The sequence below is a fragment of the Portunus trituberculatus genome, chromosome 15, assembly GCF_017591435.1.
Source record: "Portunus trituberculatus isolate SZX2019 chromosome 15, ASM1759143v1, whole genome shotgun sequence".
Lineage (NCBI taxonomy): Eukaryota > Metazoa > Arthropoda > Malacostraca > Decapoda > Portunidae > Portunus > Portunus trituberculatus.
The window spans coordinates 8242037-8256211 of NC_059269.1; the positions used below are offsets into that span (position 1 = coordinate 8242037).

A 14175-nucleotide genomic window follows, 5' to 3' on the forward strand; every position below is an offset into this window, starting at 1 on the left:
TATTAATTCAACCATGATTTATTACTAAGTACTAACAACAGTCATGTGGGTACATCACAGAACATGGAAGGATTAATAAACAACATTACACTGTGGGTACATTCACATTAGATGGAAGGAATAATGAACTTTACAAGAGTGATGGCAACATTTATTATTAGTTAGGTTAGATGAAGCAGGCTAGTCTGTCCTTCCTCCATGGATGGCACCACATTACCAGGACATATGGTGCGAGGCAGTGTCCAATTCCTCCATGGATGGCATCACGTAACCAGGACAAAGCTGGTGCGAGGCAGGGTCAAATCCCCCCGCGGATGGTGCAGCGAGGAAGTGTGACTTCCCTCCCTGGATGGCACCACCGTGTTACCAGCTGCGACAGAGCTGGTGCGAGGCAGGGTCCAATTCCTCCGTGGAAGGTGGAGCGAGCCAGTGTGTCCCCCTTCCCTGGAGAAGCTGGTTCGAGGTAGGGTTCAGTTCCTCCGGGGAAGGTGCAGCGAAACCGTGTTCCAGTGCAAGAGGAGCCAGTATCCTGCATCAAGTCGGGGGTTGATCGGACACGCTGGTTTGGTTCTCCCTCCAGTAGTAGCAGAACCTGTAACAAATAATTTTAATTTTACACTTTCATCATGAACAACCTTGTCCTCCAATGTAGGTTAGCTGTGGTGTGATGTGTGGTGTACTGTGGGTGCGCCCTGTAAAAATGTTAGTGCATACCATTCACCCACCACTACGGGACACTAATTTGCCATCGTTATCTCCAAACTTCGCTCCAAAAACGCACCGGTATTCCTCATTCTATTCTTATTACATACCTTAAAGAGTTTTACTTCTATCACCCTCGTTATATTACCTTTGACACCAAGACCGAACAATTCCTGATGACCTACGCCTCCAATGAACGACTTGAAACGGCCCAGCCCCTACACGTGTCGGACCGCACGCCTCCTCAGTCTGCGTCCTCTTCTGAAGAGGCAGACATGAGATGGACTGCTATATCACACACAGCTGAGGAGGAAAAGAGCAGGATAACGGGACTTCAGACTTCAGACGCTTCGGCGGGTAAAGGTCGGGCTCGAGCACCGCTGTGGCTGAGGAGTTACCTGGGATGAAACCGACGTAGCTCTCAGAAGTTCGGTAGTGTGCAAAGATGCTGGTAGTGTGCAGAGTTGTTGGGACGCCGGTCTTTATCTTTATGTTATAAGTGACTTGGGACTGCTGAGTCAGGCCTTTATAACGGCCACTCCTGCAAGGAAAAAGAAAACGACAAAGAAAACAATCAAAATTCACCCAATTGATTCTTACGTTTAGCTCGCCATATTTTCTCCAGGAATTCCTTCACGGCTTCAATCACTGTCTCCACACAGTCCCAGCAGCAACACCATCCATTCCCTTCCTGTCATCTCCACTCTGGCATTCCCCCTATTCCCTCAACACCACTTGCATCATTACATTCCTGTCTCTAGCATACTTCACACTCCAGCACCACATGTTACACCGTCTCATCCTCTCCCATGTAACACATATGGCACAATTTGCTGTGGGACTCGGACCATCTGTAATTCCTTGCATTCACATCTGTACTCTGTGCCCTCGCTCGGAAGAGAAGCTTTTTTCGTACCACTTTTCATACATCGGGGCCTCTTTCTCTCTGTATCACTCCAAAGTACTCTTTTGTTCCATCTTATTCTTCCATTCATTCAATCAAACATTTTTCACTACTGTCAATTTCTCTCTTCCACTTTCTTACATCCCACTCTCTGCCATCCCCATTTCTAATAACCATGCTCCAGTCACTCTCAACATGCCTTCCCTCAATCCGCTGAAAAGCCCAACTAGTTTCTAAGTCACTCTTTACTGCCATCTTGACACTTGTTCCCCCACCTGCTACTCCTAACATTCTATAGAAACACCTTTCTCACTAGTCTTGCATCGTCTATTCGCTCTAATCTAGCCTTGTGCCTCAACGTTGCCTTTGTACGTCTCTAAAAGTACTCCAGCCCATGTCTTCCCTCAGAGCTTCTATCGCTGCATACCTTGGTGCATTCAGTACCATTCTTACTACTCTATTATGTCCTACTTCTAACCTCTCTAGTTCATTTTCATTCCACACAATCAAAGCCATGCCATACATAATGTTTGGAACAACTACGCTCTTCCAGACTTCTCGCAGCACATCATATTTACTGGCTCTCATCCTTGCTGCGCTTCCTATAGTCGACCGACCCACTGGTTTACCATGCTTATCTTTTCATTCCTTGCTTTCGCACAGCCATTTGAACTCATCCATATCCCCCAGATACTTGTAATCAGTCTGTTGCACCTCATTTTCTCCGTTTCCATACTGAACCTCTTTCACCCTCTGACCTATTCACAATCATCACCTTGCTCTTTTAAAACTTAACCCAAAGTCTCTCCCCATACCTATTTACAGCATTCAACAAGCTTTGAAACTCATTTGCTGATTCACTAAATTACAATGTCATCTGCATACAAGAGCACGCATATCTTACCATTCCCGACATTCATTCTTATTCTGGCAGCTAGTTCCTCTGTGTATATGCTAAAAAGGGGTTGGTGACAGTATGCAACCCTACCTAACTCCTCTCTCACTTCACCCAGTCTGTCACTACATCTCGTAGTCTATTTCGTCCTTGCATGTGCCAGACTTGTGGTGGGACGCGCTTGATCTCCTGACTGACGTCCGAGACTCTTCCTCCATGTTTAGGGGGTGACCGGCATGACCCGACCTTCTCCCTTGTATACTCTGCTGCAACAAAGTTATTAATCATCAATCAAGAAACATCCTCCACCTGATTTGTTAAGTTTATGCCAAATCTAAGACCTTCTCTATGATACAGGGACAAACTTCACTACAGTATAATCATCAGAGTGACTAGCCTCAAATTTAATGCAACTGCGTACATTACTTAAGGACTTGACCAGCGTGCGGTGCTGTACCTAGCATGTACACCACAACACGCCGAAGCTTAATAGTAGATTGTTCCTACACCAGATAGTAACAATCATGGATAATTGGACAGCCCAAAAAATATTACTGTACACAACCATATTGAAGCTTTTATTCAAAAGCCTTACTCGCATTCAGAAACCTTACGTATTAAACGCACACCAGATGCGGGGTGCCGTGACGTTTCAGTACAAACACACTTTATCAATGCTTTACATTTAATGGTACACTGGTTAACAGCACATACGAAACTGAGGCTGAAACGTCACGGCACCCTGCACACACAACGCAATACCCCACTAATTTACCAACCCTACCTGGTGTCACCCAACCTGGTGCACCTACTCCCAACACAACCTGGATTTACCCTAGGAGGGTCAAATTTACCTCAACAAGTGAACACCCATCTCAGACCACATGTTTGGCACAACGGGTTTTCCTCCCCACACTTCCTCTGGTGAAAACATGAAACACCATATTATGTAAACCTATTTCTGCATTTCACCACAGTTATACAATCACAAGTTTTACATCAACACTTAAGAAAGCAGATATTTCTTAACTACGATTCCTAGCGAGAGGATGGATTACGGCCTGGATAAGCCCACGGTTAAACTAAGGGTTACTAAGAGACCATGGATAAGCCTGTAATATAATATAGCTGGTATGGAGGGCAGCTAGGTAATCGCACATCCATGCTCAGGCTTCCTCGATCTCGAGTAGGAACGAAGCTGTCAAGTAGCGGCGATACACTGTGAAGTCACGGGCTCTAAATCCAAGGCGGGGTTCAAAACGCTTCAGACAGTATTGCCTACTAGTCGGATCGTTACACAAATACCAGACACCACCCACACACACGCAGTACTCTATAGTACGAAGTACACTCCGGAGCTTGATATGTAACTAAATCTGAACACGAGACACTAAGAGGAAAATAGCGAAAACCCACGAGAAATTTTACACACAGCTTGTACCAAGGTTCTTAATCTTAGCCTATATCTGCGCCACCGCACAGTGAGTGAGAAGAGCCCAAGATACACTAAGAGACCATAAGAGCCACTTAAAAGCTTCTTGCAGCTTTGCTATCAATGCACACTGAAGCCCTGTCCACGGAGATGTAAGCATGTGCTGCGCGTTTTCATTACGGATTGGCATCTTCCAATACGGACTTACCGGTATCAAATAACAAACTGATATCAAGAAATACACTATAGAAAGTTCCACGAAACGTCAGGCAATACATCCTGTCCACTAAAACTTGAACTTTCAAATACTCTTGCTCATGAGAAACGAGTAAAGTCCTTCACTACACACGCACACACTCCAACATTAGCACTACTGCACACCGTTTAACATACCTTTCAGATCTACAACAAACACGAGAGGGATAACACCTGACCAACACACAAAACCTTACAAGTTAATCAATCAAACTCTTGAAGGTGTTGTGGCAGCGAGCAGACACACTTATTGGCGCACACACGTCTTACCTGCACAAGGCCTAAAGAACAAATCGTTCCCTTCTGCCTCACTGCTTTGTGCTTCACCTTCTCCTCCTCCTCCCCCCTCCTCCTCCCTCCCTTGTTTGCATTAAAGACAACAACTACTAACCACTCTCAGTGAGCATCGTTCTATATAAACATTGTTACCTTTAGTCTAAGCCCACGTAGGTTTCAAACCTTCTCACTCACGTGACACTCCTTTACATAGCTTTATGTCTATCCATTTATCTATCTGTCTATCTATCTATTCATCTATCTATGTATCTATCTAACACACACACACACACACACACACACACACACACACACACACATATATATATATATATATATATATATATATATATATATATATATATATATATATATATATATATATATATATATATATATTATTATTATTTCATTACTATTATTATTATTTCATTATCATTATCAGTATTGTTGTAGTTACTGTTATTATCATCATCGTCATTATTATCATTATTAACATTATTATCATTGTTACTAGTATTATTATCATTATTACTATCATCGTCATTGTTAGGACATGGCACGTAGCTACGGTACATAATATTTCCAGTTGTCACATTACTGAAATGTCAAGACACATAATCCTTTAACCAACCAAACAAAAGTATCCAAATCTTCCTGTGCTAATTATGAAACACGTAGGTCTACAGGCATGACGCGTAAATAATATTGCCAATTACCATTATACTGAAATAAGGAAATGATAGTTTGAACAGCTTCTTTCAATGAGGAGGAATGCCACCCGCCACCTGCCACCTGCGCCCTGCCACCAGTGTTGATTAATAGACACACCTAATTATTCCTCAAACAAGTATTTACATACTTAATTAACCACCTTTTGTGTGCTACGTCATCTTGCATTGTTCTGTAGTATAGAACAGGCAAAAATAATCCCTTCATTTTTTTTTTTTTTTTTTTTTTTGTACGTACGTGTACATGCAAATTATCTCTTTATACACGAGTGTTACTGGAAAAGAATAAAACAGAATGGAAATGAAAAGGTTAAGGTCATAGAGCTGGAGAAGGGTAACTGATACTGCTCCTATTTATTTAAAACAGCAGTGTAATGGAACGATGCTTGAAAAGTTGGCAGGACCCCATAGTATACCTACTAAAAGCATACATAGCTACTGTATCTGTGACTCATGGCTGGGCCCTAAATACGGGTACCACTATAAATAAAATTGCCTGTGCCACTAATGGGCGGAAGCTCAACAGCGCTTCCCATACACTCTTCAAGTGTGCCTACAGGTGCTATAGGCCTTACCGTAAAGAAAAAAAATCTCTACTCATCTTCACTAGAACATTCCTTTTTACTCTTACCACTGTAGGAATTCTGGGCGGGCACGGTGCACAACATCCACACACAAGGGTCGTTCTGTTTTCCCATCGATTCCAGTGCATCTCATGAATGTGTGGCCTCACAACTCGTTAACATGCCTATCATTCCATAAGAATCACTGTACTCAATCACCATTACCAAGCCGAAGCTTCATCTTATATTGACGTGCAACGTTTTACTAACGTCCACTAAACTGTAAATAGTCAATAGATTTACGAAAGTGTTTTGAATATCCTCAATAGACACACAGGGACACAGCGATGTTTGAGATAAGAATGTATGGAACTTTTGAGTGAAGATAAAGTCATAAACACCACTTACGCTTACCTAATATACCACAGCCCATCACAGCCTTGGGCTGGCGCCTCTTTTCCAACACCCCAGTTCGTCGATATTTTGCCTAATATCTCGCCCAGTATGTGGATTGAGATATTTCAATATATGCATGTTTTGAGTGTGTTTTGGGAGCATTTTGAGGAGTTGTGTGGTGTTTTGAGTGTGTTTTTGGGATAATTTTGAGTGTTTTAAGCTGTGTGGATGTGTGTTAGGGGTCTTTTAGATGTGTGTGAGGGTGATTTGGATATATATTGGGTCGTTTTAGTGAGTTTTAGGTGTGTTTGGGCGCATTTTGAGGGGTTGCATGGCTTTTTAAGTGTGGTAGGGGTTGATATTGAGTGTTGTAAGTGGTTTGGGTGTGTGGGGGTGGTTTTGGTTTATACTGGGTGTTTGTAGTGAGCTTTAGGTGTGTCTTGGTGCATTTTAAGGTGTTGCACAGTGTTTTAAGTGTGTTTTATGTTAGTTTTAAGTGTTTTAATTGGTTTGGGCGTGTGTGGGGTGGTTTTGGCGTATATTGGTGTTTTTTAGAGTTTTGTGTGTGTTTTGGTGCCTTTTAAAGTGTTGCTTGGTTTTATGAGTGTGTTTTGGATTATTTTGAGTGTTGTAAGTGGTTTGTGTGTGTATTTGGGTGGTTCCGTGTGATTTTGGCGTATTTTGGGTGTTTTAGCGAGCTCACAACCTTCTCTCTGATTTAGGTGCAATTGGGAACATGTTGAGGTGTTGCGTGACGTTTTGAGTGTGTTTTGGGTTAGTTTTTAGTGTTTTAAGTGGTTTGGGTGTGGACCTACTCTTGCTAAATCAGCTTCCAAGAGGTTATATGGCGTCTTCGTCCATTTTTCTCTCCTCCCAGCTGCTTGCTCTGTACAAGGGCCTTATCCGCCCGTGTATATATATATATATATATCTATATATATATATATATATATATATATATATATATATATATATATATATATATATATATATATATATATATATATATATATATATATCCAACACTGTGTTTGCCCTTGGCCAGTGCCCTTGTAATGTAAAAAAAAAAAAAAAAAATATATATATACACACACACACACACACACACACACACACACACACACACACACACACACACACACACACACACACTTTGTTTTAACGTCATTAGACATCTAACTGTCAGAGCACAAAGAAATGATGGTGATAAGTAAACAATAAATTGGTGCCTGCTATCGGTCAGTATGACCAGTATGAACGAACTTTTTATACATTATTCGTGCAATTTCTTTGAATAATTGGTACAAGCCTGCCTGCAGTACACATGATTGTATTATACTCTACTTCGTTCACCTGTATATACTGACATTTGCAAAGATTCCTAAATAATATCAATGATAACATTCTTATAAATAAGCACTATATAGTATACCATTTGTGATTTATAACTCATGCGTATCTACCATCTGTATTCATGTGGAACCGTTAAAGCGGATCCGGTTCCTGTCCATCTCTATCAATTGGTTTAGTGATGAGCGGTGTGAGGAGACTCGGCGATTTTTTTTATAATGGGTTTAAGTGAGGCTGTAGTCAAACGTACACGCCGGTGGCTCCCAGGCTGCACAAAATGGCATACATGATCTGTCATTGTCCCCGTGGTTGCTGGAACAAAAAGACTTGTCATGAAGCTTCTTTCCATGCATGCCATAGAGAAAGCAGACAGCAGGACATGTCCGTTCCTGCAGCCATGGAAATTATGTCCTATTACATATATGCCATATTGTGCAGTCTGGGACCCACCGGCGTTTACATCCAACTTTATTGGACTCCAGCCGTGAGCAACTGTCAAAAATAATAACAATAATAATAACAAAGAGGTAGATAAGTGCTCAACAGAGAGAGAGAGAGAGAGAGAGAGAGAGAGAGAGAGAGAGAGAGGCAGGCAGGTGACGATGTAGTGTGCTGACAAGTCGTGGTAAATAGTGATCCAAACGATACTGAGATATTTCATCATTGTGACATTTATTGGTCGATTAATAATTTTCCCCCATCTAGACAGTTAGCTCGGCGGTCGTTGCAGTCGGCAGTTGGCATCATGGTAGGACCGAGGAGGGAGAAAAAGATGGGAGAGCGAGCAGCGACTGTTATCAGCTGATCCCAGACCTAGTCCCAGACAGGCAGGCGGTAGACATTGAGCCAGCCCCCGTAGAGATGATCTGTGTTTCCCTGCCTTTCTCGCCGTTTCAGCTGTCATGCAGCCTCCTGACTCGCCACGCAGGTAAATGAGAGACTAATTAATTATCAGGCTCCACAAGTAACAGGTTTCATGACGGATACAATACAGGAACTTAGGAAAAGTAAAGGTTAGGTTCCCGCTGATTGTGTTTGTATTTTTACATCTCGTTATTTTGTTTAGCTTAACCTAAACTAACTCATCTAGCTCCACTTTCTGTGAGCTGTATGGTGTTTTGGACGCAGTCAGCCTCCTCTGTCAGCGGGGACTCAGTGGCGCGGTAATTTGCGATTCGAAATCTGCCATACAGGCTCTCTCCTTTTCAAAACCGATCGTTAGTACATCATACCACCACACCAATATCATCGGCTTCCCGCTCCAACCTGCCCGATCTGCCAGGCCGCCGATCATTAATAAGCTCGATCCGTCCCCTCTTCCCCCGCACACACACACAAACACACACACACACACACACACACACACACACACACACACACACACACACACACACACACACACACACACACACACAGTTCAGTTTATGAGTGAAGCGTTAAAAATACATTATACCGTATCTCAGTACACGACACCACCACCATCCTACCCCACTATACCATACACCACGGTATCCTGCATGGACATCACCCCCTTTCCCGACTTGCCAAGTTGCCACTCGCGAGGCGGGCTACCGTCTAGCTCCGCCCATCTGGCCTAGCTACGCTGACACCTCCAATGACATACATATAGCGTAATATCTCTGGTCTTCGGTATGTTTCTAACGTGTTTTTGAGACTGGGTGTAGAAGATGGATGAGGAGGAGGTGGAGGGGGAAGAGGATGTGAGGGAGCAAGGAGGAGTAGATGGCGTCACCCAGTAGATATGCATGAAAAAAAAAAAAAAACATTTTGGCACTAAAACAACATTCGGTTTCTTTTTATTAATTGAAGTAACAATGTTTTAATGTCTGATTTATTATTAACAAGTTAAAGCATGTCTTAAGATATAATAAGATCGAGTCTAGTTTTTTTTCATCGAAAATATATAACATTAATGTCGCTTTCTAGGTTACATTTTTTTAATTAACACACCTAAACATTTTTCTTTTAACTAGCACGCCTAAACATTTTTTTCTATTAAGAAAATGTAATGTAACCTATAGTCTGGCAGTTTTACTTCTCGATATCATATTATTTTTGTGGTGCCGTTGGTGAGAAATATAGATACTTCAGTTGATCCCATGCATTTATTACTCTGCCCGTTAAAGTTTTTGTAATGCGTGTGTTAACTAAAATTTTTGCGATGTCAGAAAATGTAGTACATTCCAGTTTGGCCGCCTTCTTTCTTCTCGTGATTTTAAAAATTATTTACGTTGCGTAGATATGGTAAATATGCGGCCCCAGAGGAACATTCTGCCATTCCCTCTCCCGCCTTGCAAGTGAGCATTTAGCTGAATATCCCTTTGTTTTTCCAGACTTTGAATAAGAAGGAAATCCAGAATTAACTATATGTAAATAGATGAATGAACCCAAAATGAGTTAAATATGGCTTAAATATCGTGGTGGTTATGTGCCTGTTCACAGGCCCCACCAAAATGTCCTCTAACGATACTTTCTCCCTCCGTCTCTCTCTTCATATTTACCTCAAATTCTATGATTTACAAGTATTTCCACGTATTTTTCCATGATGAAATTAAAATCGTATTAGGAGGAAGGAATGAGGAATAGAAGTGGAGGTAGTATTAACAGCAGTAATGGTAATTATTGTAGCAGCATAAAATTATTAAGTGTGTGTGTGTGTGTGTGTGTGTGTGTGTGTGTGTGTTATTATTCAAGATCTCATGGTGGTCAGTGGTCACCCAGCCAACCTTCCCCATTACGGAACGAGCTCAGAGCTCCTAGACCAATCTTCAGGTAGGACTGAGATCTAACCTAACCTAACCACACTCCACATACCTGATAAGCGAGGCCACAACCCCTCAAATTACATCCCGTACCTACTTGCTTCTAGGTGAACATGGGCTACACACTAAGAGGCTTGCCCATTTGCCTTGTCGCACACAGAACTTGAACCTGGGCCTTTTCAGTTGTGAGCTGAGTGTGCTAACCCAAGGCCACCTGTTCTCCAGGCGGCCTTGGCTAACCACTATACTATGCAATGTGCGTATGCGTGTATTTACCTAGTTGTATTGTACAAGGTTCAATCAGGGCTCATAGTGTTGTGTCTCTATGTCTCCATTTATCTGATTTTTCTTTAAAGATATGCACATTATGTGCTGTAACAACTTCATCACTCAATGCATTTCACTTTTCCACCGTTCTAAGTGGAAAACTGTATTTTCCAATATCCTTCACACACTGCCTCATCCTAATCTTCTTTATACGTCCTCTTGGCCTTCTATCTTCTGTCAATTTAGGGTTGCCACCCGTCCCGTAAAATACGGAATCGTCCCATATCTGAGAGTAAAATGTTGCGTCCCGTATTGACTCAATACGGGACGCGGTTTGTTCCGTATTTTCCCGAGTGCCCACTGCACCTCTCTACCTGTTGTAACTTGTGCCCCTCTTGCACGGAAACCGAGTCCCTGACTCTCTGTCGATTGTCGTTACGCCCGTCTACCTCCCTCAGTGCTCACTGAGACGCTGAACATGACTAATTGTTTTCTTGACTACTCCTCTACTGACTACTGACTCCAGAGGCTAATGTGATATGTGAAATCATTTTGTTGGTTTTATTATTTGTTGTATAAGTATTCTATGCATTTTTCAGGAGTTTGGGTCTTTAAAAACAACCGGTTTTTTTCCCGGGCCGCCGGAACGCACGCACGCACTACGCGCCTAGAACGTCCCCGGTAGAGGTGTCCCTTATTTTATTTTGTAAAAGGTGGCAACCCTATCTGTCATCACCATCAATCAGGTCTTTCTTGTCTATCTTTTCCATGCCATTGACTATCTTGTACATTGTTATTAGGTCTCGTTCTCTTCTATCTTGTAAGGTTGGCAGTCCCATTTCCTAAACCTAAGGAAATGGGAACTAAAGGACGTAACATAATTTTATTATGTTAGGTCCTTTAGTTCCAGCACCATCTTTGTAGCAATCTTCTGAATCCATTCTAATCTTTTATCTTTTTTAGAGCTTGGAGACCACACCACAGCTGCATATTCCAGCTTTGAACATATCATGCTTGTGATAATTTTTTTCATCATATCTTTGTCCATGAATTGAAATGCCACTCTTATATTAATCAATATTTTATATGATAATCCAAATATCTTGCTTGTGTTTTTCAGGGTTCAGATTTTCCTGTATAATCACTGCCAGGTTTTTTTTTTTCCTCTTTAATATTCATTACTTGTTCTTCTTCCATCAGATACTTCCATACCGGTCTTCTCTTACTCTTTCCTAGACTCGAACCCGGGCCTCTTGATTGTGAGATGAGCGTGCTAACCACTACACTACACGGTGTGTGTGTGTGTGTGTGTGTGTGTGTGTGTGTGTGTGTGTGTGTAGTGTAGTGGTTAGCACGCCCTGTAAAACTACCTAGTTGTAGTTTTACAGGGTCTGGGCTTTATGCTCGGGTGGCCCCGTCTCCATATCTACACTTATCAAATCTTACTTTAAAAGTATGCACACTCGTTGCACACACTACTTCTCCATTTAAACTGTTCCACGTCTCAATAAATCTTTGCGGGAAATTATATTTTTTTTAACATCTCTCAATCTTCCTTTTCTCAGCTTTTTACTATGCGATCTTGTGCTTCGAATGTCATATTCTTCTCTCAGGATCAGTTTCTCATCCACTTGGTCCATTCCGTTAATCAATTTATAAACTTGTATCAGATCTCTCTCTCTCTCTCTCTCTCTCCAGGGTTGGCAGATCCATAGCCTTTAGTCTCTCCTCATATGTCATCCCTTCATATTCTGGAACCATTCTTGTAGCCATTTTTTGTAGTCTCTCCAACTTCCTTATGTGTTTCTTTTTATGAGGGGTCCACACTACTCCTGCATATTCCAATTATAGTACTTATCAATTTCTTCATCATTTTTTTGTCCATGTAGTGAAATGCTACTCCAATATTCCTTAACAAATTATGTTTCTCTAAAAATTCTATCAATACGGCTTACCGGTTGATTGTTTTCTTCCATCGTCACTCCTAAGTCCTTTTCCTTTTTTACTTTCTCTAGTTCTACTCCATCTCCCATCTTATAGATTCCCACGGGTCGTCTTTCATTCTTTCCCATTTCCATGACGTGGCTTTTGTTCACATTGAATTCCATTTCCCACTATTTATTCCATTCCCAGATCTTATTTAGGTCGTCTTGCAGTATTTCACAATCCTCCTTTTGCTTTATAACTCTACACAGTTTCGTATCATCTGCAAACAGATTTATGTAGCTGTTCACTCCTTCTGGCATGTCGTTAATATAAATGAGGAAAAGTATTGGTGCCAAGACTGACCCCTGTGGCACTCCACTTTCTACTGCTCTCCACTTGGACTTCATATCTTTAACTACCGTCCTTATTTCTCTCCCCCTCAAATAATTTTTTATCCATCTCAATGTGCTTCCTTTTAAGCCACCCTTCTCCTCTAACTTCTATATTAATCTTGCATGTGGCACTTTGTCAAATGCCTTTTTTAAATCCAAATAAATACAGTCAACCCATCCCTCTCTCTCTTGTACTCTTATCAACTATTCTAGAATAGAAACTCAATAAATTAATTACACACGACCGTCTTTTTCTAAAACCAAATTGGCTATTTGATATTAATATTTGTTTGTGTGTGTGTGTGTGTGTGTGTGTGTGTGTGTGTGTGTGTGTATACTATTTTTTTTTTTTTTTTTTTGTAGAATTGTCCATTACAGTAAAAGTCCTGAAATCCGGAAGTCATGGGTGTTCAGGCATTCCGGATTCTAGGATTTTCCGGCTTGTAAGATAGTAAGGCTGAAAGTAAGATTAAAATCTTGAGGGTACTATCTATGTAAACCACACTAAACTAACCCCAACTTGCTATATCTCTTTGTAGTACTGTCATAACATCTTACAGGGATTGCTTCTGCCACCAGTCCACTGTGTACTTCCTCACCACACCACACAAGATTTACGTAGGCTTTTTGTTTTTTCTTGAAGATTTGCCAGAATATGGGGGGTGGCATGGGCCTTTCCAGCCATTATGGCGGCCCATATGTGATGATTGCTCTTTTCCTACTTGTCAACTTGTACTTGTGTAGGTGATTTCACTATTTTACGTAGGCTATTCCACCATCCACATATACTGAGAAGTTTGAGTGATTGTACTGTACTGTACCCCACAATGTGTATACAGTCCACAATACTTATGGTTAGGGTTGTATGTTTTCTCTTTTTCACTGTCTTTGTCTGGAGACCAAGAGGGTTTGCTGAAGCCATGTTAACAGTAGTTTGGCACACACGTGGTCGACTTTGTGATGGTGACAGACGAGACGTGACAGAACGCAATGGTGGACGGCGGTTGGCGGAATGTTAAATCGGCGCATTCGGTGTCGGTGATGACATGTTCGGTTTCGGCTATTATTGTTATATATTTATTACTATTATTTCTTACTTTTTACATATTTAACTCAGCCTTTCAAATTTTCCAGATTATAAGGTTCCGTATTTAAGGACTTTTACTGTACTATGTTTTACAAGTATATCAGTAAATAATAGTTATACAATACTACTACAAATGTTAGAACACAGAAAAAATGGAGTATGTATATGAGACAGTTAAATTTCAAAGACAAGTAACTATAATAAGCCTTAAAATAC

At 41.3% G+C, this 14175-nt stretch overlaps 1 long non-coding RNA gene across 7 annotated transcripts; it reads right to left on the reverse strand.

Moving 5' to 3' along the window:
- LOC123504221 lies at positions 1–4509 on the reverse strand. 7 transcript variants are annotated; one of them, XR_006674763.1, is made up of 5 exons: positions 4459–4509; positions 2595–2764; positions 1101–1243; positions 851–1005; positions 1–592 (listed from the first exon to the last, which is right to left on the reverse strand). It is a non-coding gene; the product is annotated as an uncharacterized LOC123504221 (long non-coding RNA). The 7 variants fall into 7 exon arrangements; XR_006674760.1 differs by lacking the exon at positions 4459–4509 and adding an exon at positions 4327–4429; XR_006674765.1 differs by lacking the exon at positions 4459–4509 and adding an exon at positions 4386–4403.
- Positions 4510–14175: the final 9666 nt, after the last annotated feature.